At 62.8% G+C, this 25,034-nt stretch overlaps 6 non-coding genes and 1 pseudogene across 6 annotated transcripts; all 7 read right to left on the bottom strand.

Annotated features, from left to right (window-relative positions):
* Positions 1–583: 583 nt before the first annotated feature.
* On the bottom strand, positions 584–702 carry LOC142861216 (5S ribosomal RNA). The gene has a single exon (XR_012912583.1). It is a non-coding gene; the product is annotated as a 5S ribosomal RNA (ribosomal RNA).
* A 3,770-nt stretch (positions 703–4,472) lies between these two features.
* On the bottom strand, positions 4,473–4,591 carry LOC142861215 (5S ribosomal RNA). The gene has a single exon (XR_012912582.1). It is a non-coding gene; the product is annotated as a 5S ribosomal RNA (ribosomal RNA).
* Positions 4,592–8,371: 3,780 nt separating this feature from the next.
* LOC142861214 (5S ribosomal RNA) lies at positions 8,372–8,490 on the bottom strand. Its single transcript, XR_012912581.1, has one exon. It is a non-coding gene; the product is annotated as a 5S ribosomal RNA (ribosomal RNA).
* Positions 8,491–12,258: 3,768 nt separating this feature from the next.
* LOC142861213 (5S ribosomal RNA) lies at positions 12,259–12,377 on the bottom strand. Its single transcript, XR_012912580.1, has one exon. It is a non-coding gene; the product is annotated as a 5S ribosomal RNA (ribosomal RNA).
* A 3,769-nt stretch (positions 12,378–16,146) lies between these two features.
* On the bottom strand, positions 16,147–16,265 carry LOC142861212 (5S ribosomal RNA). Its single transcript, XR_012912579.1, has one exon. It is a non-coding gene; the product is annotated as a 5S ribosomal RNA (ribosomal RNA).
* Positions 16,266–20,045: 3,780 nt separating this feature from the next.
* LOC142861261 (uncharacterized) lies at positions 20,046–20,164 on the bottom strand (annotated as a pseudogene).
* Positions 20,165–23,945: 3,781 nt separating this feature from the next.
* Positions 23,946–24,064, bottom strand: LOC142861211 (5S ribosomal RNA). The gene has a single exon (XR_012912578.1). It is a non-coding gene; the product is annotated as a 5S ribosomal RNA (ribosomal RNA).
* Positions 24,065–25,034: the final 970 nt, after the last annotated feature.

Here is a 25,034-nt window from a genome sequence, read left to right as displayed (position 1 = left end):
ACACAGGGGGGAGGGCGGCACGGGCAACACATGTCACCTGAATACTTGTACTCCCATCATCTGCTTGAAAAGAGAGAGAAAAGAAAATGCAATCCTAGAGGTAAGAGACACTTTTTAAAAATAATGAATCCGAAGAGAAAAGTAAAAGGAGGCCTGTGGAGCAGGTCTGGGTGTGACTCCGGATCCCCCAACATCAGGTGCCACCACCAAAGATTCCTGCGTGTAGCCCATAGAACCCCAAAAGCAACGGGACGAGTTCTGGTCACATACTCCCTCAAAATGACATCCTGGCCTTCTTCTGGAACTCCCTCCCCTCTCAGACTCTCAAGGTTTCCTCCAGCGTGTCGGTTCCCACAGAGCAGACCTTTGGTCTGAGACCTGACAGTCCAGATGCCACGCATGCTGCCGCGTGGCGGCGGTGTCGCGGCTTGGGACAAGAGGAGGCCCCACGGTGCGGGCTGGGGCGCCAGGCACCGCGCGCGCGCTGAGGGTGGGGGTGACCCCCACCCCGGGCCGCCGCCGCGCTCCCAGAAAGGGGACAGAACAAGAGGCAAAAAAAAAAAAAAAAAAAAAAAAAAGCAGCAGCCTGTGGCACCCGGTATTCCCAGGCGGTCTCCCATCCAAGTACTAACCAGGCCCGACCCTGCTTAGCTTCCGAGACCAGACGAGATCGGGGGCGTTCAGGGTGGTGTGGCCCTAGACGGCGGCGGAGGGCGCCCCTGCCCCGCTCGAGAAGCCGAGCCTCTCTGGGCTTCCCCGCCGCCGCCTCCCGCCCCAGGCCCCGCGCCGGGCCGGGCCGGGCCGGCCGGGTCCCGCGGGCTCCCAGGGTCGGGGGTGATGGGCGGGGCGGGGCGGGGTGGGGGGCTGTCTCTCTATACACACACACACACACTCACACTCACTCACACTCACACAAGATGCGCCTCCACGGCTGGACTCGCCAAGGTGGAGCCCTCCCAGCCCCCCTCGTCTCCTCGCCCGGCCTCCTTCACCTACCCGCTGCCCACCCCCAGCGCGTCGCTGCCGCTGACTGCGCACGCGCGGGACGCTCGCCCTTTGACCCCAGCCAGGGGCCGCCCTCCCCCACAACCCCTTTCAGCTGCGCCCCCCCCTGGCCCTGTGGGTGGGCTGCCGCCTATTCCCCCGGGCCAGGGCTGGGGCACAGCCAGTGTATGGGGCGTCTCTCTCTGGGGATGTGTCCCATGGGTGGGGTGGGGTGGCGTGGTTTGGGGGGCGCTGAAGAAATCAGTCCCCTCCATCTCCTACCTCTGGAAAACGCCCAAGCCCGTGGAGAACTGCCGGCACCGCTTCGTGGGGGCCGGGACCCTCCTCCGTGTCCTCCTGTGGCCCAGTCCAAGGGGCCTGGGCCTGGCCGGGGCTGCATTGGACCCCGACCACCCTGGCGTGTGGACTCGCTAAAAATCGGCCATTAGATATTGGATTCCAGCTTCCTGGAGGTCATTTCACTAATGAGTGCACCGGAAAGAGTTTCCTAATCCATCTGTGAGGGTGGCAACTGAAAGAGAATTTTAAAGCTGACAGAATAGGCGAGGGAAGGCATAGGAGATTTCCACAGCCAGCAAGGAAGACTTTCCCGAAATGGAAGAAAGAAACGAGCAAACAGAGACACCGGTAGCCCGCCCGGAAAAGAGTCTGCCCCTGAGAGAAAGCACCCTGACCAGGTTCACCCGTGGGTGGGTGGCGAGCTAGCGGCATTCAGAAGAGCGAGGCCCGCAGTCTGTGCGGAAGACACCTGCGCTCGGGTGTGTGTGGCGGCGCGATTCCCAAGCAGCTCTAGACGTTAAACCAAGGAGAAGCCAGGGAGTTCCCAACGCCCCAGGTGTCCTCAGCCCACGACTGGCTGCTGTGGGAATGCGAAGCCCGGCTCCTTGTCTCAGAGCGGGGTTCCCAGGAGGATCAGGCTGAAGCTGGGACTTGGCCTCAAAGTGTCCCCTCGCATGGCCACCCCCTTCCCCTTCCTGCTCCTCTACTCCTGGTGCCCCTCCATCCAGGGGCCAGACCTTAAAGAGTCACCGCAAGAGAATCCTGGTCCCAAAGGAGCCTTCTGGGGGACCGGTGCTGAGAGAGGTTGTGGGCATGGCCCGCTGGGGCTCTGCCCGACGCAGGGCTGAGAGATGCCACCTCCCAGCTCTGGGTCCCTGCAGGAAGTGTTGGCAAGCACAGGGCCGGTCCTCCAAAGGCCCAGGTGCAGGGAGCCCAGGCCAAGCAGCCTGTGGAAGAAGCCACTTGCCGTGCCACCCCCGGGAACAGGACTGCAGGCCCCGGCCCTTCCCACCTCCTCCTCCTCCTCCTCCTCCTCCCCCCCGCCCCGCCCCCACAGGGCACAGGGCTCAGAGACACCTCAGACTCTTGCTACCCAAAGTGCAAAGGGCATCAGTTGCTCCTCCAACACCCCCCCCCCCGCCCAGCAGACCACGTTGTCCAGCCAGCCCCCGGGCCTCCCTGGGGTGCCCAGCACAAAAGTGCAGACACCCACCGGACCCTCAGTCTCAGTTTTCGGAGGTTTTTGCCACTCTAAGGACCCGCAGGCCAGCTGGGCCTTCGGGCAGGACAGAGAGCCCCGGAATCCGACGTGGAGAGCTGCGTGTACGTCCCCATCAGGAGGCGGTCCCCACCTCCGCGGCTCTCCCCTTGCGGGGAGCGGCAGCCCAGCCGGCAGCCGCAGGGCCTCAGGGAAGACACCAGGCTGGGCCCCCGCGGCACAGCGGGGGCACGTCCCCCGCACTCACGCGACTTAGGGACGGCTGCTGGAGACTGCTGCGGCCACCCTGCTGCCGGGTTTCTGGAGGGCTTCCTGGAAGCAGCATCCACACCAAGCCCTTGGAAGGCCCAGGCGACGGAGGAGCCGGTCAGGCAGGGGCCGAGGACGGTGAGAGGCCGGGCGGGAAGGAGCGTGTCAGACAGGGGCAGAGGACGGTGACAGGCCGGGCGGGGAGGAGCCGGTCAGGCGGGGGCCCAGGACAGTGACGGGCCTGGCCGGGGAGGAGTGCGTCAGGCAGGGGCAGAGGAGACGGGCTGGGTAAGGGTTAGGGTTACAGTTAGGGCACAATTCACAATCCCAAAGACGTGGAAGCGACCCGAGTGCCCATCCATCCAGGAGTGCATCAATAAAATGTGGCACGTGGACACCACGGAGTGCCATTCGGCTGTGAGGAGCAGCGGTGAGAGGGCGCCTCTCGTGTTCTCCTGGCCAGAGCTGGAACCCGTTCCAGTAGGCCAAGTATCCCAAGAATGGACACACGAGCACCACGTGAGCGCGCTCACCAGCAAATTGGTACGAACGGATGGACGCCTAAGTGGACAGAGAGGAATCACCTTCATCGGGTGGGTGTCGGGCGGGTGGGGGGAGGGGAGGGGCATACACATCCATTAGGCATGGGGTGGGTGCGCACCGACTGGGGGATGGGCGCACTTGAAGCTCTGACCCGAGGGGGGAGGCTTGGAGAGGGCAAGGCACCCGACCTTAACATTGGTACCCCCACAATACGCTGGAACAACATGAGAGGTATATGAATAAGAACACAGGGGGGGCCGGGCGCGGTGGCTCACGCCTGTAATCCTAGCTCTCTGGGAGGCCGAGGCGGGCGGATTGCTCCAGGTCAGGAGTTCGAAACCAGCCTGAGCAAGAGCGAGACCCCGTCTCTACTAAAAATAGAGAGAAATTAATTGGCCAACTAATATATATAGAAAAACACAGCCGGGCGTGGTGGTGCATGCCTGTAGTCCCAACTACTCGGGAGGCTGAGGCAGCAGGATTGCTTGAGCCCGGAGATTGAGGTTGCTGTGAGCTAGGCTGACGCCATGGCACTCACTCTAGCCTGGGCAGCAAAACGAGACTCTGTCTCAAAAAAAAAAAAAAAAAAAAGAACACAGGGGGGAGGGCGGCACGGGCAACACATGTCACCTGAATACTTGTACTCCCATCATCTGCTTGAAAAGAGAGAGAAAAGAAAATGCAATCCTAGAGGTAAGAGACACTTTTTAAAAATAATGAATCCGAAGAGAAAAGTAAAAGGAGGCCTGTGGAGCAGGTCTGGGTGTGACTCCGGATCCCCCAACATCAGGTGCCACCACCAAAGATTCCTGCGTGTAGCCCATAGAACCCCAAAAGCAACGGGACGAGTTCTGGTCACATACTCCCTCAAAATGACATCCTGGCCTTCTTCTGGAACTCCCTCCCCTCTCAGACTCTCAAGGTTTCCTCCAGCGTGTCGGTTCCCACAGAGCAGACCTTTGGTCTGAGACCTGACAGTCCAGATGCCACGCATGCTGCCGCGTGGCGGCGGTGTCGCGGCTTGGGACAAGAGGAGGCCCCACGGTGCGGGCTGGGGCGCCAGGCACCGCGCGCGCGCTGAGGGTGGGGGTGACCCCCACCCCGGGCCGCCGCCGCGCTCCCAGAAAGGGGACAGAACAAGAGGCAAAAAAAAAAAAAAAAAAAAAAAAAAAGCAGCAGCCTGTGGCACCCGGTATTCCCAGGCGGTCTCCCATCCAAGTACTAACCAGGCCCGACCCTGCTTAGCTTCCGAGACCAGACGAGATCGGGGGCGTTCAGGGTGGTGTGGCCCTAGACGGCGGCGGAGGGCGCCCCTGCCCCGCTCGAGAAGCCGAGCCTCTCTGGGCTTCCCCGCCGCCGCCTCCCGCCCCAGGCCCCGCGCCGGGCCGGGCCGGGCCGGCCTGGTCCCGCGGGCTCCCAGGGTCCGGGGTGATGGGCGGGGCGGGGCGGGGCGGGGCGGGGTGGGGGGCTGTCTCTCTCTACACACACACACACACACTCACACTCACTCACACTCACACAAGATGCGCCTCCACGGCTGGACTCGCCAAGGTGGAGCCCTCCCAGCCCCCCTCGTCTCCTCGCCCGGCCTCCTTCACCTACCCGCTGCCCACCCCCAGCGCGTCGCTGCCGCTGACTGCGCACGCGCGGGACGCTCGCCCTTTGACCCCAGCCAGGGGCCGCCCTCCCCCACAACCCCTTTCAGCTGCGCCCCCCCCCTCGCCCTGTGTGTGGGCTGCCGCCTATTCCCCCGGGCCAGGGCTGGGGCACAGCCAGTGTATGGGGCGTCTCTCTCTGGGGATGTGTCCCATGGGTTTGGTGGGGTGGCGTGGTTTGGGGGGCGCTGAAGAAATCAGTCCCCTCCATCTCCTACCTCTGGAAAACGCCCAAGCCCGTGGAGAACTGCCGGCACCGCTTCGTGGGGGCCGGGACCCTCCTCAGTGTCCTCCTGTGGCCCAGTCCAAGGGGCCTGGGCCTGGCCGGGGCTGCATTGGACCCCGACCACCCTGGCGTGTGGACTCGCTAAAAATCGGCCATTAGATATTGGATTCCAGCTTCCTGGAGGTCATTTCACTAATGAGTGCACCGGAAAGAGTTTCCTAATCCATCTGTGAGGGTGGCAACTGAAAGAGAATTTTAAAGCTGACAGAATAGGCGAGGGAAGGCATAGGAGATTTCCACAGCCAGCAAGGAAGACTTTCCCGAAATGGAAGAAAGAAACGAGCAAACAGAGACACCGGTAGCCCGCCCGGAAAAGAGTCTGCCCCTGAGAGAAAGCACCCTGACCAGGTTCACCCGTGGGTGGGTGGCGAGCTAGCGGCATTCAGAAGAGCGAGGCCCGCAGTCTGTGCGGAAGACACCTGCGCTCGGGTGTGTGTGGCGGCGCGATTCACAAGCAGCTCTAGATGTTAAACCAAGGAGAAGCCAGGGAGTTCCCAACGCCCCAGGTGTCCTCAGCCCACGACTGGCTGCTGTGGGAATGCGAAGCCCGGCTCCTTGTCTCAGAGCGGGGTTCCCAGGAGGATCAGGCTGAAGCTGGGACTTGGCCTCAAAGTGTCCCCTCGCATGGCCACCCCCTTCCCCTTCCTGCTCCTCTACTCCTGGTGCCCCTCCATCCAGGGGCCAGACCTTAAAGAGTCACCGCAAGAGAATCCTGGTCCCAAAGGAGCCTTCTGGGGGACCGGTGCTGAGAGAGGTTGTGGGCATGGCCCGCTGGGGCTCTGCCCGACCCAGGGCTGAGAGATGCCACCTCCCAGCTCTGGGTCCCTGCAGGAAGTGTTGGCAAGCACAGGGCCGGTCCTCCAAAGGCCCAGGTGCAGGGAGCCCAGGCCAAGCAGCCTGTGGAAGAAGCCACTTGCCGTGCCACCCCGGGAACAGGACTGCAGGCCCCGCCCTTCCCACCTCCTCCTCCTCCTCCTCCTCCTCCCCCCCGCCCCGCCCCCACAGGGCACAGGGCTCAGAGACACCTCAGACTCTTGCTACCCAAAGTGCAAAGGGCATCAGTTGCTCCTCCAACACCCCCCCCCCCGCCCAGCAGACCACGTTGTCCAGCCAGCCCCCGGGCCTCCCTGGGGTGCCCAGCACAAAAGTGCAGACACCCACCGGACCCTCAGTCTCAGTTTTCGGAGGTTTTTGCCACTCTAAGGACCCGCAGGCCAGCTGGGCCTTCGGGCAGGACAGAGAGCCCCGGAATCCGACGTGGAGAGCTGCGTGTACGTCCCCATCAGGAGGCGGTCCCCACCTCCGCGGCTCTCCCCTTGCGGGGAGCGGCAGCCCAGCCGGCAGCCGCAGGGCCTCAGGGAAGACACCAGGCTGGGCCCCCGCGGCACAGCGGGGGCACGTCCCCCGCACTCACGCGACTTAGGGACGGCTGCTGGAGACTGCTGCGGCCACCCTGCTGCCGGGTTTCTGGAGGGCTTCCTGGAAGCAGCATCCACACCAAGCCCTTGGAAGGCCCAGGCGACGGAGGAGCCGGTCAGGCAGGGGCCGAGGACGGTGAGAGGCCGGGCGGGAAGGAGCGTGTCAGACAGGGGCAGAGGACGGTGACAGGCCGGGCGGGGAGGAGCCGGTCAGGCGGGGGCCCAGGACAGTGACGGGCCTGGCCGGGGAGGAGTGCGTCAGGCAGGGGCAGAGGAGACGGGCTGGGTAAGGGTTAGGGTTACAGTTAGGGCACAATTCACAATCCCAAAGACGTGGAAGCGACCCGAGTGCCCATCCATCCAGGAGTGCATCAATAAAATGTGGCACGTGGACACCACGGAGTGCCATTCGGCTGTGAGGAGCAGCGGTGAGAGGGCGCCTCTCGTGTTCTCCTGGCCAGAGCTGGAACCCGTTCCAGTAGGCCAAGTATCCCAAGAATGGACACACGAGCACCACGTGAGCGCGCTCACCAGCAAATTGGTACGAACGGATGGACGCCTAAGTGGACAGAGAGGAATCACCTTCATCGGGTGGGTGTCGGGCGGGTGGGGGGAGGGGAGGGGCATACACATCCATTAGGCATGGGGTGGGTGCGCACCGACTGGGGGATGGGCGCACTTGAAGCTCTGACCCGAGGGGGGAGGCTTGGAGAGGGCAAGGCACCCGACCTTAACATTGGTACCCCCACAATACGCTGGAACAACATGAGAGGTATATGAATAAGAACACAGGGGGGGCCGGGCGCGGTGGCTCACGCCTGTAATCCTAGCTCTCTGGGAGGCCGAGGCGGGCGGATTGCTCCAGGTCAGGAGTTCGAAACCAGCCTGAGCAAGAGCGAGACCCCGTCTCTACTAAAAATAGAGAGAAATTAATTGGCCAACTAATATATATAGAAAAACACAGCCGGGCGTGGTGGTGCATGCCTGTAGTCCCAACTACTCGGGAGGCTGAGGCAGCAGGATTGCTTGAGCCCGGAGATTGAGGTTGCTGTGAGCTAGGCTGACGCCATGGCACTCACTCTAGCCTGGGCAGCAAAACGAGACTCTGTCTCAAAAAAAAAAAAAAAAAAAAGAACACAGGGGGGAGGGCGGCACGGGCAACACATGTCACCTGAATACTTGTACTCCCATCATCTGCTTGAAAAGAGAGAGAAAAGAAAATGCAATCCTAGAGGTAAGAGACACTTTTTAAAAATAATGAATCCGAAGAGAAAAGTAAAAGGAGGCCTGTGGAGCAGGTCTGGGTGTGACTCCGGATCCCCCAACATCAGGTGCCACCACCAAAGATTCCTGCGTGTAGCCCATAGAACCCCAAAAGCAACGGGACGAGTTCTGGTCACATACTCCCTCAAAATGACATCCTGGCCTTCTTCTGGAACTCCCTCCCCTCTCAGACTCTCAAGGTTTCCTCCAGCGTGTCGGTTCCCACAGAGCAGACCTTTGGTCTGAGACCTGACAGTCCAGATGCCACGCATGCTGCCGCGTGGCGGCGGTGTCGCGGCTTGGGACAAGAGGAGGCCCCACGGTGCGGGCTGGGGCGCCAGGCACCGCGCGCGCGCTGAGGGTGGGGGTGACCCCCACCCCGGGCCGCCGCCGCGCTCCCAGAAAGGGGACAGAACAAGAGGCAAAAAAAAAAAAAAAAAAAAAAAAAAGCAGCAGCCTGTGGCACCCGGTATTCCCAGGCGGTCTCCCATCCAAGTACTAACCAGGCCCGACCCTGCTTAGCTTCCGAGACCAGACGAGATCGGGGGCGTTCAGGGTGGTGTGGCCCTAGACGGCGGCGGAGGGCGCCCCTGCCCCGCTCGAGAAGCCGAGCCTCTCTGGGCTTCCCCGCCGCCGCCTCCCGCCCCAGGCCCCGCGCCGGGCCGGGCCGGGCCGGCCGGGTCCCGCGGGCTCCCAGGGTCGGGGGTGATGGGCGGGGCGGGGCGGGGTGGGGGGCTGTCTCTCTATACACACACACACACACTCACACTCACTCACACTCACACAAGATGCGCCTCCACGGCTGGACTCGCCAAGGTGGAGCCCTCCCAGCCCCCCTCGTCTCCTCGCCCGGCCTCCTTCACCTACCCGCTGCCCACCCCCAGCGCGTCGCTGCCGCTGACTGCGCACGCGCGGGACGCTCGCCCTTTGACCCCAGCCAGGGGCCGCCCTCCCCCACAACCCCTTTCAGCTGCGCCCCCCCCTGGCCCTGTGGGTGGGCTGCCGCCTATTCCCCCGGGCCAGGGCTGGGGCACAGCCAGTGTATGGGGCGTCTCTCTCTGGGGATGTGTCCCATGGGTGGGGTGGGGTGGCGTGGTTTGGGGGGCGCTGAAGAAATCAGTCCCCTCCATCTCCTACCTCTGGAAAACGCCCAAGCCCGTGGAGAACTGCCGGCACCGCTTCGTGGGGGCCGGGACCCTCCTCCGTGTCCTCCTGTGGCCCAGTCCAAGGGGCCTGGGCCTGGCCGGGGCTGCATTGGACCCCGACCACCCTGGCGTGTGGACTCGCTAAAAATCGGCCATTAGATATTGGATTCCAGCTTCCTGGAGGTCATTTCACTAATGAGTGCACCGGAAAGAGTTTCCTAATCCATCTGTGAGGGTGGCAACTGAAAGAGAATTTTAAAGCTGACAGAATAGGCGAGGGAAGGCATAGGAGATTTCCACAGCCAGCAAGGAAGACTTTCCCGAAATGGAAGAAAGAAACGAGCAAACAGAGACACCGGTAGCCCGCCCGGAAAAGAGTCTGCCCCTGAGAGAAAGCACCCTGACCAGGTTCACCCGTGGGTGGGTGGCGAGCTAGCGGCATTCAGAAGAGCGAGGCCCGCAGTCTGTGCGGAAGACACCTGCGCTCGGGTGTGTGTGGCGGCGCGATTCCCAAGCAGCTCTAGACGTTAAACCAAGGAGAAGCCAGGGAGTTCCCAACGCCCCAGGTGTCCTCAGCCCACGACTGGCTGCTGTGGGAATGCGAAGCCCGGCTCCTTGTCTCAGAGCGGGGTTCCCAGGAGGATCAGGCTGAAGCTGGGACTTGGCCTCAAAGTGTCCCCTCGCATGGCCACCCCCTTCCCCTTCCTGCTCCTCTACTCCTGGTGCCCCTCCATCCAGGGGCCAGACCTTAAAGAGTCACCGCAAGAGAATCCTGGTCCCAAAGGAGCCTTCTGGGGGACCGGTGCTGAGAGAGGTTGTGGGCATGGCCCGCTGGGGCTCTGCCCGACGCAGGGCTGAGAGATGCCACCTCCCAGCTCTGGGTCCCTGCAGGAAGTGTTGGCAAGCACAGGGCCGGTCCTCCAAAGGCCCAGGTGCAGGGAGCCCAGGCCAAGCAGCCTGTGGAAGAAGCCACTTGCCGTGCCACCCCCGGGAACAGGACTGCAGGCCCCGGCCCTTCCCACCTCCTCCTCCTCCTCCTCCTCCTCCCCCCCGCCCCGCCCCCACAGGGCACAGGGCTCAGAGACACCTCAGACTCTTGCTACCCAAAGTGCAAAGGGCATCAGTTGCTCCTCCAACACCCCCCCCCCGCCCAGCAGACCACGTTGTCCAGCCAGCCCCCGGGCCTCCCTGGGGTGCCCAGCACAAAAGTGCAGACACCCACCGGACCCTCAGTCTCAGTTTTCGGAGGTTTTTGCCACTCTAAGGACCCGCAGGCCAGCTGGGCCTTCGGGCAGGACAGAGAGCCCCGGAATCCGACGTGGAGAGCTGCGTGTACGTCCCCATCAGGAGGCGGTCCCCACCTCCGCGGCTCTCCCCTTGCGGGGAGCGGCAGCCCAGCCGGCAGCCGCAGGGCCTCAGGGAAGACACCAGGCTGGGCCCCCGCGGCACAGCGGGGGCACGTCCCCCGCACTCACGCGACTTAGGGACGGCTGCTGGAGACTGCTGCGGCCACCCTGCTGCCGGGTTTCTGGAGGGCTTCCTGGAAGCAGCATCCACACCAAGCCCTTGGAAGGCCCAGGCGACGGAGGAGCCGGTCAGGCAGGGGCCGAGGACGGTGAGAGGCCGGGCGGGAAGGAGCGTGTCAGACAGGGGCAGAGGACGGTGACAGGCCGGGCGGGGAGGAGCCGGTCAGGCGGGGGCCCAGGACAGTGACGGGCCTGGCCGGGGAGGAGTGCGTCAGGCAGGGGCAGAGGAGACGGGCTGGGTAAGGGTTAGGGTTACAGTTAGGGCACAATTCACAATCCCAAAGACGTGGAAGCGACCCGAGTGCCCATCCATCCAGGAGTGCATCAATAAAATGTGGCACGTGGACACCACGGAGTGCCATTCGGCTGTGAGGAGCAGCGGTGAGAGGGCGCCTCTCGTGTTCTCCTGGCCAGAGCTGGAACCCGTTCCAGTAGGCCAAGTATCCCAAGAATGGACACACGAGCACCACGTGAGCGCGCTCACCAGCAAATTGGTACGAACGGATGGACGCCTAAGTGGACAGAGAGGAATCACCTTCATCGGGTGGGTGTCGGGCGGGTGGGGGGAGGGGAGGGGCATACACATCCATTAGGCATGGGGTGGGTGCGCACCGACTGGGGGATGGGCGCACTTGAAGCTCTGACCCGAGGGGGGAGGCTTGGAGAGGGCAAGGCACCCGACCTTAACATTGGTACCCCCACAATACGCTGGAACAACATGAGAGGTATATGAATAAGAACACAGGGGGGGCCGGGCGCGGTGGCTCACGCCTGTAATCCTAGCTCTCTGGGAGGCCGAGGCGGGCGGATTGCTCCAGGTCAGGAGTTCGAAACCAGCCTGAGCAAGAGCGAGACCCCGTCTCTACTAAAAATAGAGAGAAATTAATTGGCCAACTAATATATATAGAAAAACACAGCCGGGCGTGGTGGTGCATGCCTGTAGTCCCAACTACTCGGGAGGCTGAGGCAGCAGGATTGCTTGAGCCCGGAGATTGAGGTTGCTGTGAGCTAGGCTGACGCCATGGCACTCACTCTAGCCTGGGCAGCAAAACGAGACTCTGTCTCAAAAAAAAAAAAAAAAAAAAGAACACAGGGGGGAGGGCGGCACGGGCAACACATGTCACCTGAATACTTGTACTCCCATCATCTGCTTGAAAAGAGAGAGAAAAGAAAATGCAATCCTAGAGGTAAGAGACACTTTTTAAAAATAATGAATCCGAAGAGAAAAGTAAAAGGAGGCCTGTGGAGCAGGTCTGGGTGTGACTCCGGATCCCCCAACATCAGGTGCCACCACCAAAGATTCCTGCGTGTAGCCCATAGAACCCCAAAAGCAACGGGACGAGTTCTGGTCACATACTCCCTCAAAATGACATCCTGGCCTTCTTCTGGAACTCCCTCCCCTCTCAGACTCTCAAGGTTTCCTCCAGCGTGTCGGTTCCCACAGAGCAGACCTTTGGTCTGAGACCTGACAGTCCAGATGCCACGCATGCTGCCGCGTGGCGGCGGTGTCGCGGCTTGGGACAAGAGGAGGCCCCACGGTGCGGGCTGGGGCGCCAGGCACCGCGCGCGCGCTGAGGGTGGGGGTGACCCCCACCCCGGGCCGCCGCCGCGCTCCCAGAAAGGGGACAGAACAAGAGGCAAAAAAAAAAAAAAAAAAAAAAAAAAGCAGCAGCCTGTGGCACCCGGTATTCCCAGGCGGTCTCCCATCCAAGTACTAACCAGGCCCGACCCTGCTTAGCTTCCGAGACCAGACGAGATCGGGGGCGTTCAGGGTGGTGTGGCCCTAGACGGCGGCGGAGGGCGCCCCTGCCCCGCTCGAGAAGCCGAGCCTCTCTGGGCTTCCCCGCCGCCGCCTCCCGCCCCAGGCCCCGCGCCGGGCCGGGCCGGGCCGGCCGGGTCCCGCGGGCTCCCAGGGTCGGGGGTGATGGGCGGGGCGGGGCGGGGTGGGGGGCTGTCTCTCTATACACACACACACACACTCACACTCACTCACACTCACACAAGATGCGCCTCCACGGCTGGACTCGCCAAGGTGGAGCCCTCCCAGCCCCCCTCGTCTCCTCGCCCGGCCTCCTTCACCTACCCGCTGCCCACCCCCAGCGCGTCGCTGCCGCTGACTGCGCACGCGCGGGACGCTCGCCCTTTGACCCCAGCCAGGGGCCGCCCTCCCCCACAACCCCTTTCAGCTGCGCCCCCCCCTGGCCCTGTGGGTGGGCTGCCGCCTATTCCCCCGGGCCAGGGCTGGGGCACAGCCAGTGTATGGGGCGTCTCTCTCTGGGGATGTGTCCCATGGGTGGGGTGGGGTGGCGTGGTTTGGGGGGCGCTGAAGAAATCAGTCCCCTCCATCTCCTACCTCTGGAAAACGCCCAAGCCCGTGGAGAACTGCCGGCACCGCTTCGTGGGGGCCGGGACCCTCCTCCGTGTCCTCCTGTGGCCCAGTCCAAGGGGCCTGGGCCTGGCCGGGGCTGCATTGGACCCCGACCACCCTGGCGTGTGGACTCGCTAAAAATCGGCCATTAGATATTGGATTCCAGCTTCCTGGAGGTCATTTCACTAATGAGTGCACCGGAAAGAGTTTCCTAATCCATCTGTGAGGGTGGCAACTGAAAGAGAATTTTAAAGCTGACAGAATAGGCGAGGGAAGGCATAGGAGATTTCCACAGCCAGCAAGGAAGACTTTCCCGAAATGGAAGAAAGAAACGAGCAAACAGAGACACCGGTAGCCCGCCCGGAAAAGAGTCTGCCCCTGAGAGAAAGCACCCTGACCAGGTTCACCCGTGGGTGGGTGGCGAGCTAGCGGCATTCAGAAGAGCGAGGCCCGCAGTCTGTGCGGAAGACACCTGCGCTCGGGTGTGTGTGGCGGCGCGATTCCCAAGCAGCTCTAGACGTTAAACCAAGGAGAAGCCAGGGAGTTCCCAACGCCCCAGGTGTCCTCAGCCCACGACTGGCTGCTGTGGGAATGCGAAGCCCGGCTCCTTGTCTCAGAGCGGGGTTCCCAGGAGGATCAGGCTGAAGCTGGGACTTGGCCTCAAAGTGTCCCCTCGCATGGCCACCCCCTTCCCCTTCCTGCTCCTCTACTCCTGGTGCCCCTCCATCCAGGGGCCAGACCTTAAAGAGTCACCGCAAGAGAATCCTGGTCCCAAAGGAGCCTTCTGGGGGACCGGTGCTGAGAGAGGTTGTGGGCATGGCCCGCTGGGGCTCTGCCCGACGCAGGGCTGAGAGATGCCACCTCCCAGCTCTGGGTCCCTGCAGGAAGTGTTGGCAAGCACAGGGCCGGTCCTCCAAAGGCCCAGGTGCAGGGAGCCCAGGCCAAGCAGCCTGTGGAAGAAGCCACTTGCCGTGCCACCCCCGGGAACAGGACTGCAGGCCCCGGCCCTTCCCACCTCCTCCTCCTCCTCCTCCTCCTCCCCCCCGCCCCGCCCCCACAGGGCACAGGGCTCAGAGACACCTCAGACTCTTGCTACCCAAAGTGCAAAGGGCATCAGTTGCTCCTCCAACACCCCCCCCCCGCCCAGCAGACCACGTTGTCCAGCCAGCCCCCGGGCCTCCCTGGGGTGCCCAGCACAAAAGTGCAGACACCCACCGGACCCTCAGTCTCAGTTTTCGGAGGTTTTTGCCACTCTAAGGACCCGCAGGCCAGCTGGGCCTTCGGGCAGGACAGAGAGCCCCGGAATCCGACGTGGAGAGCTGCGTGTACGTCCCCATCAGGAGGCGGTCCCCACCTCCGCGGCTCTCCCCTTGCGGGGAGCGGCAGCCCAGCCGGCAGCCGCAGGGCCTCAGGGAAGACACCAGGCTGGGCCCCCGCGGCACAGCGGGGGCACGTCCCCCGCACTCACGCGACTTAGGGACGGCTGCTGGAGACTGCTGCGGCCACCCTGCTGCCGGGTTTCTGGAGGGCTTCCTGGAAGCAGCATCCACACCAAGCCCTTGGAAGGCCCAGGCGACGGAGGAGCCGGTCAGGCAGGGGCCGAGGACGGTGAGAGGCCGGGCGGGAAGGAGCGTGTCAGACAGGGGCAGAGGACGGTGACAGGCCGGGCGGGGAGGAGCCGGTCAGGCGGGGGCCCAGGACAGTGACGGGCCTGGCCGGGGAGGAGTGCGTCAGGCAGGGGCAGAGGAGACGGGCTGGGTAAGGGTTAGGGTTACAGTTAGGGCACAATTCACAATCCCAAAGACGTGGAAGCGACCCGAGTGCCCATCCATCCAGGAGTGCATCAATAAAATGTGGCACGTGGACACCACGGAGTGCCATTCGGCTGTGAGGAGCAGCGGTGAGAGGGCGCCTCTCGTGTTCTCCTGGCCAGAGCTGGAACCCGTTCCAGTAGGCCAAGTATCCCAAGAATGGACACACGAGCACCACGTGAGCGCGCTCACCAGCAAATTGGTACGAACGGATGGACGCCTAAGTGGACAGAGAGGAATCACCTTCATCGGGTGGGTGTCGGGCGGGTGGGGGGAGGGGAGGGGCATACACATCCATTAGGCATGGGGTGGGTGCGCACCGACTGGGGGATGGGCGCACTTGAAGCTCTGACCCGAGGGGGGAGGCTTGGAGAGGGCAAGGCACCCGACCTTAACATTGGTACCCCCACAATACGCTGGAACAACATGAGAGGTATATGAATAAGAACACAGGGGGGGCCGGGCGCGGTGGCTCACGCCTGTAATCCTAGCTCTCTGGGAGGCCGAGGCGGGCGGATTGCTCCAGGTCAGGAGTTCGAAACCAGCCTGAGCAAGAGCGAGACCCCGTCTCTACTAAAAATAGAGAGAAATTAATTGGCCAACTAATATATATAGAAAAACACAGCCGGGCGTGGTGGTGCATGCCTGTAGTCCCAACTACTCGGGAGGCTGAGGCAGCAGGATTGCTTGAGCCCGGAGATTGAGGTTGCTGTGAGCTAGGCTGACGCCATGGCACTCACTCTAGCCTGGGCAGCAAAACGAGACTCTGTCTCAAAAAAAAAAAAAAAAAAAAGAACACAGGGGGGAGGGCGGCACGGGCAACACATGTCACCTGAATACTTGTACTCCCATCATCTGCTTGAAAAGAGAGAGAAAAGAAAATGCAATCCTAGAGGTAAGAGACACTTTTTAAAAATAATGAATCCGAAGAGAAAAGTAAAAGGAGGCCTGTGGAGCAGGTCTGGGTGTGACTCCGGATCCCCCAACATCAGGTGCCACCACCAAAGATTCCTGCGTGTAGCCCATAGAACCCCAAAAGCAACGGGACGAGTTCTGGTCACATACTCCCTCAAAATGACATCCTGGCCTTCTTCTGGAACTCCCTCCCCTCTCAGACTCTCAAGGTTTCCTCCAGCGTGTCGGTTCCCACAGAGCAGACCTTTGGTCTGAGACCTGACAGTCCAGATGCCACGCATGCTGCCGCGTGGCGGCGGTGTCGCGGCTTGGGACAAGAGGAGGCCCCACGGTGCGGGCTGGGGCGCCAGGCACCGCGCGCGCGCTGAGGGTGGGGGTGACCCCCACCCCGGGCCGCCGCCGCGCTCCCAGAAAGGGGACAGAACAAGAGGCAAAAAAAAAAAAAAAAAAAAAAAAAAAGCAGCAGCCTGTGGCACCCGGTATTCCCAGGCGGTCTCCCATCCAAGTACTAACCAGGCCCGACCCTGCTTAGCTTCCGAGACCAGACGAGATCGGGGGCGTTCAGGGTGGTGTGGCCCTAGACGGCGGCGGAGGGCGCCCCTGCCCCGCTCGAGAAGCCGAGCCTCTCTGGGCTTCCCCGCCGCCGCCTCCCGCCCCAGGCCCCGCGCCGGGCCGGGCCGGGCCGGCCTGGTCCCGCGGGCTCCCAGGGTCCGGGGTGATGGGCGGGGCGGGGCGGGGCGGGGCGGGGTGGGGGGCTGTCTCTCTCTACACACACACACACACACTCACACTCACTCACACTCACACAAGATGCGCCTCCACGGCTGGACTCGCCAAGGTGGAGCCCTCCCAGCCCCCCTCGTCTCCTCGCCCGGCCTCCTTCACCTACCCGCTGCCCACCCCCAGCGCGTCGCTGCCGCTGACTGCGCACGCGCGGGACGCTCGCCCTTTGACCCCAGCCAGGGGCCGCCCTCCCCCACAACCCCTTTCAGCTGCGCCCCCCCCCTCGCCCTGTGTGTGGGCTGCCGCCTATTCCCCCGGGCCAGGGCTGGGGCACAGCCAGTGTATGGGGCGTCTCTCTCTGGGGATGTGTCCCATGGGTTTGGTGGGGTGGCGTGGTTTGGGGGGCGCTGAAGAAATCAGTCCCCTCCATCTCCTACCTCTGGAAAACGCCCAAGCCCGTGGAGAACTGCCGGCACCGCTTCGTGGGGGCCGGGACCCTCCTCAGTGTCCTCCTGTGGCCCAGTCCAAGGGGCCTGGGCCTGGCCGGGGCTGCATTGGACCCCGACCACCCTGGCGTGTGGACTCGCTAAAAATCGGCCATTAGATATTGGATTCCAGCTTCCTGGAGGTCATTTCACTAATGAGTGCACCGGAAAGAGTTTCCTAATCCATCTGTGAGGGTGGCAACTGAAAGAGAATTTTAAAGCTGACAGAATAGGCGAGGGAAGGCATAGGAGATTTCCACAGCCAGCAAGGAAGACTTTCCCGAAATGGAAGAAAGAAACGAGCAAACAGAGACACCGGTAGCCCGCCCGGAAAAGAGTCTGCCCCTGAGAGAAAGCACCCTGACCAGGTTCACCCGTGGGTGGGTGGCGAGCTAGCGGCATTCAGAAGAGCGAGGCCCGCAGTCTGTGCGGAAGACACCTGCGCTCGGGTGTGTGTGGCGGCGCGATTCACAAGCAGCTCTAGATGTTAAACCAAGGAGAAGCCAGGGAGTTCCCAACGCCCCAGGTGTCCTCAGCCCACGACTGGCTGCTGTGGGAATGCGAAGCCCGGCTCCTTGTCTCAGAGCGGGGTTCCCAGGAGGATCAGGCTGAAGCTGGGACTTGGCCTCAAAGTGTCCCCTCGCATGGCCACCCCCTTCCCCTTCCTGCTCCTCTACTCCTGGTGCCCCTCCATCCAGGGGCCAGACCTTAAAGAGTCACCGCAAGAGAATCCTGGTCCCAAAGGAGCCTTCTGGGGGACCGGTGCTGAGAGAGGTTGTGGGCATGGCCCGCTGGGGCTCTGCCCGACCCAGGGCTGAGAGATGCCACCTCCCAGCTCTGGGTCCCTGCAGGAAGTGTTGGCAAGCACAGGGCCGGTCCTCCAAAGGCCCAGGTGCAGGGAGCCCAGGCCAAGCAGCCTGTGGAAGAAGCCACTTGCCGTGCCACCCCGGGAACAGGACTGCAGGCCCCGCCCTTCCCACCTCCTCCTCCTCCTCCTCCTCCTCCCCCCCGCCCCGCCCCCACAGGGCACAGGGCTCAGAGACACCTCAGACTCTTGCTACCCAAAGTGCAAAGGGCATCAGTTGCTCCTCCAACACCCCCCCCCCCGCCCAGCAGACCACGTTGTCCAGCCAGCCCCCGGGCCTCCCTGGGGTGCCCAGCACAAAAGTGCAGACACCCACCGGACCCTCAGTCTCAGTTTTCGGAGGTTTTTGCCACTCTAAGGACCCGCAGGCCAGCTGGGCCTTCGGGCAGGACAGAGAGCCCCGGAATCCGACGTGGAGAGCTGCGTGTACGTCCCCATCAGGAGGCGGTCCCCACCTCCGCGGCTCTCCCCTTGCGGGGAGCGGCAGCCCAGCCGGCAGCCGCAGGGCCTCAGGGAAGACACCAGGCTGGGCCCCCGCGGCACAGCGGGGGCACGTCCCCCGCACTCACGCGACTTAGGGACGGCTGCTGGAGACTGCTGCGGCCACCCTGCTGCCGGGTTTCTGGAGGGCTTCCTGGAAGCAGCATCCACACCAAGCCCTTGGAAGGCCCAGGCGACGGAGGAGCCGGTCAGGCAGGGGCCGAGGACGGTGAGAGGCCGGGCGGGAAGGAGCGTGTCAGACAGGGGCAGAGGATGGTGACAGGGCGGGCGGGGAGGAGCCGGTCAGGCGGGGGCCCAGGACAGTGACGGGCCTGGCCGGGGAGGAGTGCGTCAGGCAGGGGCAGAGGAGACGGGCTGGGTAAGGGTTAGGGTTACAGTTAGGGCACAATTCACAATCCCAAAGACGTGGAAGCGACCCGAGTGCCCATCCATCCAGGAGTGCATCAATAAAATGTGGCACGTGGACACCACGGAGTGCCATTCGGCTGTGAGGAGCAGCGGTGAGAGGGCGCCTCTCGTGTTCTCCTGGCCAGAGCTGGAACCCGTTCCAGTAGGCCAAGTATCCCAAGAATGGACACACGAGCACCACGTGAGCGCGCTCACCAGCAAATTGGTACGAACGGATGGACGCCTAAGTGGACAGAGAGGAATCACCTTCATCGGGTGGGTGTCGGGCGGGTGGGGGGAGGGGAGGGGCATACACATCCATTAGGCATGGGGTGGGTGCGCACCGACTGGGGGATGGGCGCACTTGAAGCTCTGACCCGAGGGGGGAGGCTTGGAGAGGGCAAGGCACCCGACCTTAACATTGGTACCCCCACAATACGCTGGAACAACATGAGAGGTATATGAATAAGAACACAGGGGGGGCCGGGCGCGGTGGCTCACGCCTGTAATCCTAGCTCTCTGGGAGGCCGAGGCGGGCGGATTGCTCCAGGTCAGGAGTTCGAAACCAGCCTGAGCAAGAGCGAGACCCCGTCTCTACTAAAAATAGAGAGAAATTAATTGGCCAACTAATATATATAGAAAAACACAGCCGGGCGTGGTGGTGCATGCCTGTAGTCCCAACTACTCGGGAGGCTGAGGCAGCAGGATTGCTTGAGCCCGGAGATTGAGGTTGCTGTGAGCTAGGCTGACGCCATGGCACTCACTCTAGCCTGGGCAGCAAAACGAGACTCTGTCTCAAAAAAAAAAAAAAAAAAAAGAACACAGGGGGGAGGGCGGCACGGGCAACACATGTCACCTGAATACTTGTACTCCCATCATCTGCTTGAAAAGAGAGAGAAAAGAAAATGCAATCCTAGAGGTAAGAGACACTTTTTAAAAATAATGAATCCGAAGAGAAAAGTAAAAGGAGGCCTGTGGAGCAGGTCTGGGTGTGACTCCGGATCCCCCAACATCAGGTGCCACCACCAAAGATTCCTGCGTGTAGCCCATAGAACCCCAAAAGCAACGGGACGAGTTCTGGTCACATACTCCCTCAAAATGACATCCTGGCCTTCTTCTGGAACTCCCTCCCCTCTCAGACTCTCAAGGTTTCCTCCAGCGTGTCGGTTCCCACAGAGCAGACCTTTGGTCTGAGACCTGACAGTCCAGATGCCACGCATGCTGCCGCGTGGCGGCGGTGTCGCGGCTTGGGACAAGAGGAGGCCCCACGGTGCGGGCTGGGGCGCCAGGCACCGCGCGCGCGCTGAGGGTGGGGGTGACCCCCACCCCGGGCCGCCGCCGCGCTCCCAGAAAGGGGACAGAACAAGAGGCAAAAAAAAAAAAAAAAAAAAAAAAAAGCAGCAGCCTGTGGCACCCGGTATTCCCAGGCGGTCTCCCATCCAAGTACTAACCAGGCCCGACCCTGCTTAGCTTCCGAGACCAGACGAGATCGGGGGCGTTCAGGGTGGTGTGGCCCTAGATGGCGGCGGAGGGCGCCCCTGCCCCGCTCGAGAAGCCCAGCCTCTCTGGGCTTCCCCGCCGCCGCCTCCCGCCCCAGGCCCCACGCCGGGCCGGGCCGGGCCGGCCTGGTCCCGCGGGCTCCCAGGGTCCGGGGTGATGGGCGGGGCGGGGCGGGGCGGGGCGGGGTGGGGGGCTGTCTCTCTCTACACACACACACACACACTCACACTCACTCACACTCACACAAGATGCGCCTCCACGGCTGGACTCGCCAAGGTGGAGCCCTCCCAGCCCCCCTCGTCTCCTCGCCCGGCCTCCTTCACCTACCCGCTGCCCACCCCCAGCGCGTCGCTGCCGCTGACTGCGCACGCGCGGGACGCTCGCCCTTTGACCCCAGCCAGGGGCCGCCCTCCCCCACAACCCCTTTCAGCTGCGCCCCCCCCCTCGCCCTGTGTGTGGGCTGCCGCCTATTCCCCCGGGCCAGGGCTGGGGCACAGCCAGTGTATGGGGCGTCTCTCTCTGGGGATGTGTCCCATGGGTTTGGTGGGGTGGCGTGGTTTGGGGGGCGCTGAAGAAATCAGTCCCCTCCATCTCCTACCTCTGGAAAACGCCCAAGCCCGTGGAGAACTGCCGGCACCGCTTCGTGGGGGCCGGGACCCTCCTCAGTGTCCTCCTGTGGCCCAGTCCAAGGGGCCTGGGCCTGGCCGGGGCTGCATTGGACCCCGACCACCCTGGCGTGTGGACTCGCTAAAAATCGGCCATTAGATATTGGATTCCAGCTTCCTGGAGGTCATTTCACTAATGAGTGCACCGGAAAGAGTTTCCTAATCCATCTGTGAGGGTGGCAACTGAAAGAGAATTTTAAAGCTGACAGAATAGGCGAGGGAAGGCATAGGAGATTTCCACAGCCAGCAAGGAAGACTTTCCCGAAATGGAAGAAAGAAACGAGCAAACAGAGACACCGGTAGCCCGCCCGGAAAAGAGTCTGCCCCTGAGAGAAAGCACCCTGACCAGGTTCACCCGTGGGTGGGTGGCGAGCTAGCGGCATTCAGAAGAGCGAGGCCCGCAGTCTGTGCGGAAGACACCTGCGCTCGGGTGTGTGTGGCGGCGCGATTCACAAGCAGCTCTAGATGTTAAACCAAGGAGAAGCCAGGGAGTTCCCAACGCCCCAGGTGTCCTCAGCCCACGACTGGCTGCTGTGGGAATGCGAAGCCCGGCTCCTTGTCTCAGAGCGGGGTTCCCAGGAGGATCAGGCTGAAGCTGGGACTTGGCCTCAAAGTGTCCCCTCGCATGGCCACCCCCTTCCCCTTCCTGCTCCTCTACTCCTGGTGCCCCTCCATCCAGGGGCCAGACCTTAAAGAGTCACCGCAAGAGAATCCTGGTCCCAAAGGAGCCTTCTGGGGGACCGGTGCTGAGAGAGGTTGTGGGCATGGCCCGCTGGGGCTCTGCCCGACCCAGGGCTGAGAGATGCCACCTCCCAGCTCTGGGTCCCTGCAGGAAGTGTTGGCAAGCACAGGGCCGGTCCTCCAAAGGCCCAGGTGCAGGGAGCCCAGGCCAAGCAGCCTGTGGAAGAAGCCACTTGCCGTGCCACCCCGGGAACAGGACTGCAGGCCCCGCCCTTCCCACCTCCTCCTCCTCCTCCTCCTCCTCCCCCCCGCCCCGCCCCCACAGGGCACAGGGCTCAGAGACACCTCAGACTCTTGCTACCCAAAGTGCAAAGGGCATCAGTTGCTCCTCCAACACCCCCCCCCCCGCCCAGCAGACCACGTTGTCCAGCCAGCCCCCGGGCCTCCCTGGGGTGCCCAGCACAAAAGTGCAGACACCCACCGGACCCTCAGTCTCAGTTTTCGGAGGTTTTTGCCACTCTAAGGACCCGCAGGCCAGCTGGGCCTTCGGGCAGGACAGAGAGCCCCGGAATCCGACGTGGAGAGCTGCGTGTACGTCCCCATCAGGAGGCGGTCCCCACCTCCGCGGCTCTCCCCTTGCGGGGAGCGGCAGCCCAGCCGGCAGCCGCAGGGCCTCAGGGAAGACACCAGGCTGGGCCCCCGCGGCACAGCGGGGGCACGTCCCCCGCACTCACGCGACTTAGGGACGGCTGCTGGAGACTGCTGCGGCCACCCTGCTGCCGGGTTTCTGGAGGGCTTCCTGGAAGCAGCATCCACACCAAGCCCTTGGAAGGCCCAGGCGACGGAGGAGCCGGTCAGGCAGGGGCCGAGGACGGTGAGAGGCCGGGCGGGAAGGAGCGTGTCAGACAGGGGCAGAGGACGGTGACAGGCCGGGCGGGGAGGAGCCGGTCAGGCGGGGGCCCAGGACAGTGACGGGCCTGGCCGGGGAGGAGTGCGTCAGGCAGGGGCAGAGGAGACGGGCTGGGTAAGGGTTAGGGTTACAGTTAGGGCACAATTCACAATCCCAAAGACGTGGAAGCGACCCGAGTGCCCATCCATCCAGGAGTGCATCAATAAAATGTGGCACGTGGACACCACGGAGTGCCATTCGGCTGTGAGGAGCAGCGGTGAGAGGGCGCCTCTCGTGTTCTCCTGGCCAGAGCTGGAACCCGTTCCAGTAGGCCAAGTATCCCAAGAATGGACACACGAGCACCACGTGAGCGCGCTCACCAGCAAATTGGTACGAACGGATGGACGCCTAAGTGGACAGAGAGGAATCACCTTCATCGGGTGGGTGTCGGGCGGGTGGGGGGAGGGGAGGGGCATACACATCCATTAGGCATGGGGTGGGTGCGCACCGACTGGGGGATGGGCGCACTTGAAGCTCTGACCCGAGGGGGGAGGCTTGGAGAGGGCAAGGCACCCGACCTTAACATTGGTACCCCCACAATACGCTGGAACAACATGAGAGGTATATGAATAAGAACACAGGGGGGGCCGGGCGCGGTGGCTCACGCCTGTAATCCTAGCTCTCTGGGAGGCCGAGGCGGGCGGATTGCTCCAGGTCAGGAGTTCGAAACCAGCCTGAGCAAGAGCGAGACCCCGTCTCTACTAAAAATAGAGAGAAATTAATTGGCCAACTAATATATATAGAAAAACACAGCCGGGCGTGGTGGTGCATGCCTGTAGTCCCAACTACTCGGGAGGCTGAGGCAGCAGGATTGCTTGAGCCCGGAGATTGAGGTTGCTGTGAGCTAGGCTGACGCCATGGCACTCACTCTAGCCTGGGCAGCAAAACGAGACTCTGTCTCAAAAAAAAAAAAAAAAAAAAGAACACAGGGGGGAGGGCGGCACGGGCAACACATGTCACCTGAATACTTGTACTCCCATCATCTGCTTGAAAAGAGAGAGAAAAGAAAATGCAATCCTAGAGGTAAGAGACACTTTTTAAAAATAATGAATCCGAAGAGAAAAGTAAAAGGAGGCCTGTGGAGCAGGTCTGGGTGTGACTCCGGATCCCCCAACATCAGGTGCCACCACCAAAGATTCCTGCGTGTAGCCCATAGAACCCCAAAAGCAACGGGACGAGTTCTGGTCACATACTCCCTCAAAATGACATCCTGGCCTTCTTCTGGAACTCCCTCCCCTCTCAGACTCTCAAGGTTTCCTCCAGCGTGTCGGTTCCCACAGAGCAGACCTTTGGTCTGAGACCTGACAGTCCAGATGCCACGCATGCTGCCGCGTGGCGGCGGTGTCGCGGCTTGGGACAAGAGGAGGCCTCACGGTGCGGGCTGGGGCGCCAGGCACCGCGCGCGCGCTGAGGGTGGGGGTGACCCCCACCCCGGGCCGCCGCCGCGCTCCCAGAAAGGGGACAGAACAAGAGGCAAAAAAAAAAAAAAAAAAAAAAAAAAAGCAGCAGCCTGTGGCACCCGGTATTCCCAGGCGGTCTCCCATCCAAGTACTAACCAGGCCCGACCCTGCTTAGCTTCCGAGACCAGACGAGATCGGGGGCGTTCAGGGTGGTGTGGCCCTAGACGGCGGCGGAGGGCGCCCCTGCCCCGCTCGAGAAGCCGAGCCTCTCTGGGCTTCCCCGCCGCCGCCTCCCGCCCCAGGCCCCACGCCGGGCCGGGCCGGGCCGGCCTGGTCCCGCGGGCTCCCAGGGTCCGGGGTGATGGGCGGGGCGGGGCGGGGCGGGGCGGGGTGGGGGGCTGTCTCTCTCTACACACACACACACACACTCACACTCACACTCACACAAGATGCGCCTCCACGGCTGGACTCGCCAAGGTGGAGCCCTCCCAGCCCCCCTCGTCTCCTCGCCCGGCCTCCTTCACCTACCCGCTGCCCACCCCCAGCGCGTCGCTGCCGCTGACTGCGCACGCGCGGGACGCTCGCCCTTTGACCCCAGCCAGGGGCCGCCCTCCCCCACAACCCCTTTCAGCTGCGCCCCCCCCCTCGCCCTGTGTGTGGGCTGCCGCCTATTCCCCCGGGCCAGGGCTGGGGCACAGCCAGTGTATGGGGCGTCTCTCTCTGGGGATGTGTCCCATGGGTGGGGTGGGGTGGCGTGGTTTGGGGGGCGCTGAAGAAATCAGTCCCCTCCATCTCCTACCTCTGGAAAACGCCCAAGCCCGTGGAGAACTGCCGGCACCGCTTCGTGGGGGCCGGGACCCTCCTCAGTGTCCTCCTGTGGCCCAGTCCAAGGGGCCTGGGCCTGGCCGGGGCTGCATTGGACCCCGACCACCCTGGCGTGTGGACTCGCTAAAAATCGGCCATTAGATATTGGATTCCAGCTTCCTGGAGGTCATTTCACTAATGAGTGCACCGGAAAGAGTTTCCTAATCCATCTGTGAGGGTGGCAACTGAAAGAGAATTTTAAAGCTGACAGAATAGGCGAGGGAAGGCATAGGAGATTTCCACAGCCAGCAAGGAAGACTTTCCCGAAATGGAAGAAAGAAACGAGCAAACAGAGACACCGGTAGCCCGCCCGGAAAAGAGTCTGCCCCTGA

Source organism: Microcebus murinus, chromosome 16, assembly GCF_040939455.1.
Source record: "Microcebus murinus isolate Inina chromosome 16, M.murinus_Inina_mat1.0, whole genome shotgun sequence".
Classification (NCBI taxonomy): Eukaryota; Metazoa; Chordata; class Mammalia; order Primates; family Cheirogaleidae; genus Microcebus; species Microcebus murinus.
This window is presented reverse-complemented; position numbering and strand designations above follow the sequence as displayed.